Here is an 8,396-nt window from a genome sequence, read left to right as displayed (position 1 = left end):
CAAAACAGTGATATATGACAGCTGAAGTACAAAAATAATGAAATTAATGCATCCTTTCAGAGCAACAGTCACTCAGTCCTCCCATTCACTCCAACCTCACAATTACTCTTTCCTCACAGTCACTCATTCCTCTCAATCACTCAGCACTCAGCACTTGCACTCAATAGGTACCTGCGCTCACTAGGGGTGTGTACAGACTCCGTAGGGGCTTCTTTAGCCCAAGCCCTATAACAGGCTAATCATGGCTTAAATCAATGAAACATTATGCGGCGTGCAGCCCGATTCCATAAATATCCTCACAATTCGGCCCTCGGCCTCACTCAGTCATCAACCTCTCCAGTCTCTCCGGCTCTCAGAAATCATGATAAGCAACCCAACATCAATGATATGATGCAACAATAATGAGCAATAGAGACTGAGATGTAATATGCAAGTAAAATTGTGACTGAGTATGAAACAACAATTTATGAGATAATTCAACATGTACATGACCTATGTAGGTCCCAAAAGTGTCAACACATGGTTTAAACATGATTTATTGTTCGATTTCCCTAATACGTGGAAAAATATACGGGTAACAACAAATTATTCGACTACACAAGTCCATGGAATTGACCAAGTCACAATTTCCACGGTGCATGCCCACACTCCCGTCACCTAGCATGTGCATCACCTTAAAACCAATCACATAACACAAAATCTAGGGTTTTATACCCCCAGGAAAAAATTTAGAAGTGTTACTTACCTCAAACCGTGTAATTCCTTACTCTCCTATGCCTTTGCCTCGCGAATCGGTCCTCAAATGCCTCAAATCTAGTCATAATTAATTCGATTCAGTCAATACAAATTATAGGAATTAATTCCATATGAAAATACTAATTTTCCAACAAAATCCGAAATTTAACTGAAAAATCTCGGAACCCGACAAAAGTTATAACCATACAAATTTTACCAAATTCCTGACATCAACTCGACCTCCAAATCTTAAATTCTTATTTTGAAATCCCTAGGCCCAAATACTCTAATTTCACCTCAAAAATATGCAATCTAGTCGAAATACTCAATGATAATCCAATATTATAAACTAACAATGGTCACAAGTGACTTACCTCAAGTTTTTCCGTGAATTCCCTCTGAAAAATCACCCAAACCGTGTGTTTGAAGTCCAAAAATGAGAAATAATCTCGGACCCCTCTGTTTTTATACACTGCCTAGTACTTTCACTTCTGTGGAATAATTAACCGCATCTGCGGTTCCGCTTGTGTGGAAAGCTTGTGCGGAAAATGCACCGCTTCTACTGTTTTGCCTAGGCTGCCTGGCCTCCGCTTCTGCGATCCCGTATCCGCTTCTGCGGACTCGCTTCTGCGAGAAGCAGTCTGCTTCTGCGGCTTCAGAGCTTCTGCGGTCGTAAAGTTGTAGATGCGGCTCCACTTCTGCGGACCATCTGCTTGCTTATGCGAGCTCTGACTCAACCCGAGCTCGCACTTGTGATCAAAACTTCGCAGGTGCGATTGCACCAGCAGAGGTCCAACTTCAGCAATCTCACAACTCCGTTAACCAAATATACCAACAAGTCCTAAAACTTTATACGAACTTAGTCGAGGCCTCAAATCACATCAAACAAACGCTAAAACCACAAATCATACCCCAATTCAAGCTTAATGAAATTAAGAATTTTTAACTTCTACATTCGATGACGAAACCTATCAAATCAAGTCCGATTGACCTCAAATTTTGCATACAAGTCATAAATGACACAACAAACCTATCCAGAATCGGATTCCGATCGCGATATCAAAAAGTCAACTCTTCGGCTAAACTTCTAAACCTAAATTTCTATTTTAGCCATTTCAAGCCTAATTTAACTACGGACTTCCAAATAATTTTCCGGACACACTCCTAAGTCCAAAATCACCATACGGAGCTATTGGAATCATCAAAACTCTATTCCGGGGTCGTTTACACATAAGTCAATATCCGGTCAATTATTTCAACTTAAGCTTTAAATCCTTGGAACTAAGTGTTCCATTTCATTCCAAAACCTTACGGGACCCGAACCAATTGCCCCGACAAGTCACATAATAATTGTAAAGCATATATTGAGTAGTAAATGGGGGAACAGGGCTGTAATTACTCAAAATGACCGGCCGAGTCATTATATTCTCCCCCTCTTAAACAAACTTTCGTTCTCGAACAGGTTTAGAATCATACCTGGAGCCTCAAAGAGGTGTGGATATTTGCTCTGCATCTCTCGCTCAATCTCCCGGGTAGCTTCTCTAACTGGCTAGCTCTCTACTGCACTTTCACTGAAGTTATGTTCTTTGATCTCAGCTTTCGAACCTGTCGGTCTAAAATGGCCACCGACTCCACATCATAAGTCAAATTACCGTCCAACTGCACTGTTCTGAAATCCAAAACATGATACAGATCTCTGACATACTTCCAGAGCATAGATACACGAAACACTGGATCAACACCCGATAGACAAGGCGGCAATGCAAGTTCATAAGCCACATCTCCAATCCTCTTAAGTACTTCAAAAGGCCCAATATACATAGGACTCAACTTGCCCTTCTTCCCGAATCTCAACACACCTTGCATGGGTGAAAACTTGAGCATAACCTTCTCCCCAACCATGTAAGCAACATCACGGACCTTTCGGTTGGCATAACTCTTCTGTTTAGACTGCGCCGTGTGAAGTCGATCCTGAATCAATTTAACCTTTTCCAAAGCATCCTGCACCAAATGAGTACCCAATAGCCTAGCCTCTCCTGGCTTAAACCAACCCACCGGAGACCGACACCGTCTCCCATATAAAGTCTCATACAGAGCCATCTGAATGCTCGATTGGTAGCTGTTATTGTAAGCAAACTCCACGAGTGGCAGAAACTAATCCCAAGAACCCAAAAGATCAATGACACAAGCACGTAACATATCTTCTAATATCTGAATAGTGCGCTCAGACTGACCGTCTGTCTGAGGGTGAAATGCTGTACTCAACTGAACCTGTGTACCCAATTCTTGTCGTACTGCTCTCCAAAATCGTGATGTAAACTGCGTGCCCTGATCTGAAATGATGGACACTGGCACACCGTGAAAGCGAACAATCTCACGGATATAAATCTCAGCCAACCGCTCCGAAGAACAAGTAGTACCAACTGGAATAAAATGTGCGGACTTGGTCAACCGATCTACAATCACCCAAACAATATCAAACTTTCTCAAAGTCCGTAGGAGTCCAACTATGAAGTCTATGGTAATACGCTCCCACTTCCACTCTGGAATTTCAAGTCTCTGAAGTAATCCGCCCAGTCTCTGTTGCTCATACTTCACCTGTTGATAATTTAAACACCGAGCTACTAACCCAAATATATCTTTCTTCATTTTTCTCCACCAATAGTGCAGCCTCAAGTCTTGGTACATATTAGCGGCACCTGGATGAATGGAATACCGCGAACTGTGGGCTTCTTCAAGAATCAACTCTCGCAGTCCATCTACATTTGGCACACAAATACGACCCTGCATCCTTAATACCCCATCATCCCCAATAGTAACATCGCTGGCATCACAGTGCTAAACTGTTTCCATCAGGACAAGCAAATAGGGATCATCATATTGGTACTCTCTGATGCGGTCATATAAGGAAGACCGAGAAACCACACCAGCTATAACCCTACTAGGCTCCGAAATATCTAATCTCACAAACTTGTTGGCTAGGGTCTGAACATCAACTGCAAAAGGCCTTTTACCAATAGGAATAATTGCAAGGCTACCCATACTCACCGCCTTTTTACTCAAAGCATCGGCCACCACATTGGCCTTCCCGGGATGATACAGAATAGTGATATCATAATCCTTTAGCAACTCCAACCATCTCCACTGCCTCAAATTTAGATCTTTCTGTTTGAACAAGTGCTGGAGACTCTGATGATCTGTAAACACCTCATAAGACACACCGTAGAGATAATGCCTCCAAACCTTCAATGCATGAACAATAGCTACCAACTCCAAATCATGAACAGTGTAGTTGTTTTCATGTGGCTTCAACTGACGCAAAGCGTAAGAAATCACTCTACCCTCATGCATTAAGACACACCCAATACCAATCCGAGAAGCATCACAATATACTGTACAAGAGCCTGAAGCTGAAGGCAAAACTAGAATTAAAGTTGTGGTCAAGGCAGACTTGAGCTTCTGAAAGCTCTCTTCACACTCCTCCGACCACCTGAATGGAGCAAAACATGAAAGTTGCAGCCCTTGGTGTCTAGTTTCCATAAAGTTAAACCATTCATCATTTGAATATTTGTACAGAAAGTTATGATCGATTTACTAGAGACTGGTACTACAGTTTTCACTGCAGTTTCTTCTTGGAAATAAGTTGAAATAGGTCGCATTTTAAGGATTCGACCTACCTGGGCAGAAGCTATATTTCGGGGTTTCGACCATTTTAACATATTTGGAGCTATGGAGCTCGGATTAAAGTGATTGTTTAGGCGATTTTCACCATATGGATTGGGACAAGTGTTCTATATCCAAAAGTGATTATACTTCATGATTCCATGGTTATTTTCATCAATTATTAGTGAATCAAATGGAAGAAATTGGAGAAATTTGTAAAACTTTTGAAAAACAAATATTTGAGATTTGGAGGTCGATTCGTTATCAGAATTTTATAAAATTGGTATGGTTGAACTCGTATCAGAATGTGTGTTCAGATTAAATTAAAATTATGTCGAGTTCCGAGAGACGAGGCCCCGCGTTGACTTTTAGAATAAAATTGGAAATCGACATATTATTATCCGAAATTATTTTCTATGAATTGTAATTAATTTATAAAAATATTTTGATTAGATTGGAGCCGTCCGAACGTCGTCTCACGCAAGAAGGCTATTTTGGGATATCGACCTAACTCCATTAAGGTAAGTGTATTGTCTAACTTTGTGTGGGGGAAACCACCCCTTAGGATTTGAGATGATTGTGTCATTCGTGTTATGGGAAGGTCGTGTACGCAAGGTGACGAATGGGTACACGACCTATATGTGATATTTGATTGGTTTGGACCGTTAGGTTCCTTTTATATAATTGATTGTAAATATTATTTCTTGGTTATATCTTTTGTTGTTAGAATTGTTTGTACGTGCTTTACTTGAAATTGTTAGCACGTGTTCCATCATCGTTGTCAAGTTCATCCTTATATGCTAATTGTTGATTGTAATCACTCGTTGAATTTATGCTTTACCTGCTACATGCCTTAATTGTCAATTGATGCTCATAAATTGTGCCTTGGCTTATGGATTGTCATTTCCTTGCTATTTGATTTCGTGAGATATCGTGTAGCCTTTTTCATTAGTTGTAACTTCTTTGTGTAGCCTCATTATTCCTTTTGATTTTGTGGTATACCATAGTTGGTTGTAAATTGGGTGCTTAATTTGTGTTGCTTGAGGATCGGGTTGCACGCCGCAACATATATGATTTATTATTGTGAAGGATCGGGTTGCACGCCGCAACAGATATGATTTATTATTGTGAGGGATCGGGTTGTACGCTGCAACAGATATGATTATTATTGTGTGGGATCGGGTTGCACGCCGCAACATATATGATTAATATTGTATGAGATCGGGTTGCATGCCGCAACAAATGTACAAATATGAAATTATTGTGATATTAAGGTTAATTCCGAATGTGATTCTCATGATGCATTTCATGTTAGTACGGTTACTGTGGTTTCTTAAATCATTTCATTGTATTTTGATCATAATTAATTAACCGTCAATATATTAAAAATGGAACAATATGGACTTCTTGTGTGAGTCATGCATCCTATGTGATATGTTAAGTTGCTGAGAATATAGCAGAGGTAAATGAAAGAATTTTCAAGTTGTTCCCCTTGTGTGTCTTTCAAAAATAAAACTCATATCTTATTCGGAGATTTACTAAATTAAATGGTGATTATATTTTTACTCTAATTGATATCTCAATCTTCTCATTATCTTATTGTCGTGTAATTTCAGTGAAAATTTATTATTTTATTTTACTTTAATAAATCCCATATTTATCTCGTTAAAACTTGATTGGATGTGTTATTTTGTGTAAATACAATATTTTATCGGATCTCATATACTTCTAAACTAAACTCAATTGATATTCTATTTGTAAAACCTCTCCACTATTTTACCTTATTTAAATCCTAAATTAGCTTAATGACTCATTTGATGCTTCACTGTATTTAATTTAAAAATTATATTTAATTGTGTTTAAATTATTCATTGGTCATCTTGGTTGATATTGATACGGAAATTATACACATGGTAGCTCGAGGATTTTGCCGTGCAAAAGTAATTCGAAAGATGTGGGCACAAGATGCCACATGTATAAGAATTGGAAGTTGTGAATCATGAATTGAGATTTCGAGGAGTGATACCTCCGGTAATTTATGTTAAAATACATGTATTATAAATAATTTAATTGATTGATTTGTCATATGATTCCTTACATGAACCAATTCATATGTCATGTGTACTCTGACTATGTTGTTGCTTAATTACTTGATTGTTTTCTCGTTGCCATCCGTGTTCTCATTGTTCTCATTGTTGATCTGAATTGCAAATTCTTCTGTTATTGGCTTTATAATGATATTCTTTCCTTGTTAGCTTTATGTAATATTTTGTACAGGTTTATATATTCGGTAGGTGTCTTGACCTGGCTTCGTCACTACTTTACCGAGGTTAGGCTTGATATTTATTAGGTACCGCTGTGGTGTACTCATACTACTCTTCTGTACATTTTTGTGCAAATCCAGGTACCTCAGAGTTGTTGATATTCCTGTTATCTGATCGTGCATCTCTGTGAGACTCAAGGTACACTTGTTGTCACGTTCGCAGGCCTCAGAGTCACCTTCTGATATTTTCTTTGCATTTTTTGATTCTATTCTGGAATAGTTGTACTTAGAGATTTTCTAGTAAACTCTGTAGAGCTTATGACTTGCACTACTGGTTTTGGGATTGTAGAAAATTTTTATTTCATATTTAATACTTGTTAGTTGAGTCACCACTAATTCAGTAAGTGTTAGGCTTACCAAGTCCCTAAAACTAAGTGCAATCACAACATCCTACGGAGGAAAATTTGGGTCGTAACATCATACGAATTAGAAAATCAAGACGGAGTAAAATTGCCTAGCAATTGGAATGTGGTACACCTCAAAAGATACTATTGCTAATGAGCATCGGTTATACTGAAAGTATATGCTGCACTCTTTTTTCCTTCGTCCAGTTTTTGTTCCAATTGGATTTTTACTGGCAAGGTTTTTAATGAGGCAGCAACGGAAAGTATACTACGGAGAAAGCACTATCATCACAAATAAGACATTTTAATGAAAAGGCATGCAAGCAATGATCCACTATGGAACGATATAATCTTTTGCTCGATAGCAAAGTTCCTACCGGGAAATAAAGCTTGCTACCAGGCAAAACGTTACTCGACCGTTCACGAGTGCAAATCACCAGGGGTGTGGTTAGGTAATATTTGGATCTATAGCAAAGTTCCTAACGGGAAGTGAAGCTTTCTATCAGACCAAAGATTATCCAACCATTCACTAGTGGAATCTTCAAAGGAGCAAGACTTCCAGTGTTCAAATTCACATTTTTCACATTCGAACACTGGGGAGATAATATGAGAATACGACAACATGACTACCACATAAACCGGGACTACAAAATTGGGAAACAAAGTTGTAACATCGGGACTAGGGACTATGCGGTCAGCCCCGTAGAAACAAGTTGTACAAATTAGCCACAAGTAATGGCAATTTCTTTTAGCACAACGATTGCTTATGTACTTTTGAAATGGAAGGAATAAAGTAAAGTCCTTTTATTTTTATCTTGTTTCTTGTCTGAACGATGAATTAATTTTATCATTTGAAAGTTAAAAAAGTACTTCAAATGCTAGTGCCGGAATGAACAGGAGATGTCCTGTTCAAGAGCACTGTAAACATAAAAGGGCCCCCTCTTATGAAACCCTCACAGTAAAGGGTTGGTTCTAGAAGAATTTATTCCCGAGATCCAAATACTATCGGGGAAGAAACACACCCAAAGCCTTGCATAACTCGACATAAAGAGAAAAATTTGCACAATACTTAAACAAAATAGCACTTTTATATAACAGACGTGCCAAGCAGCACAAGTACAAAAGTATGAAGTGAAAAACAAATAGGAAAGAAAGAAAAAAAGCTAAACTACTGTATCCCCAGAACGCGGCGGAAGAGAAGTATCTGCCGTCGGCTCGAGATCTCGACCTTCCTCATCATCCCCTTCAAGTTCTTCTTGAGTTCCCAAGAACTTGGAACCTGAACCAAAAGAGTCAGTCACATCAGGTTGGACCGGGAGACCACTTCGGGT

The sequence above is a fragment of the Nicotiana tabacum genome, chromosome 18 (assembly GCF_000715075.1).
Source record: "Nicotiana tabacum cultivar K326 chromosome 18, ASM71507v2, whole genome shotgun sequence".
NCBI classification, from domain to species: Eukaryota; Viridiplantae; Streptophyta; class Magnoliopsida; order Solanales; family Solanaceae; genus Nicotiana; species Nicotiana tabacum.
This window is presented reverse-complemented; position numbering follows the sequence as displayed.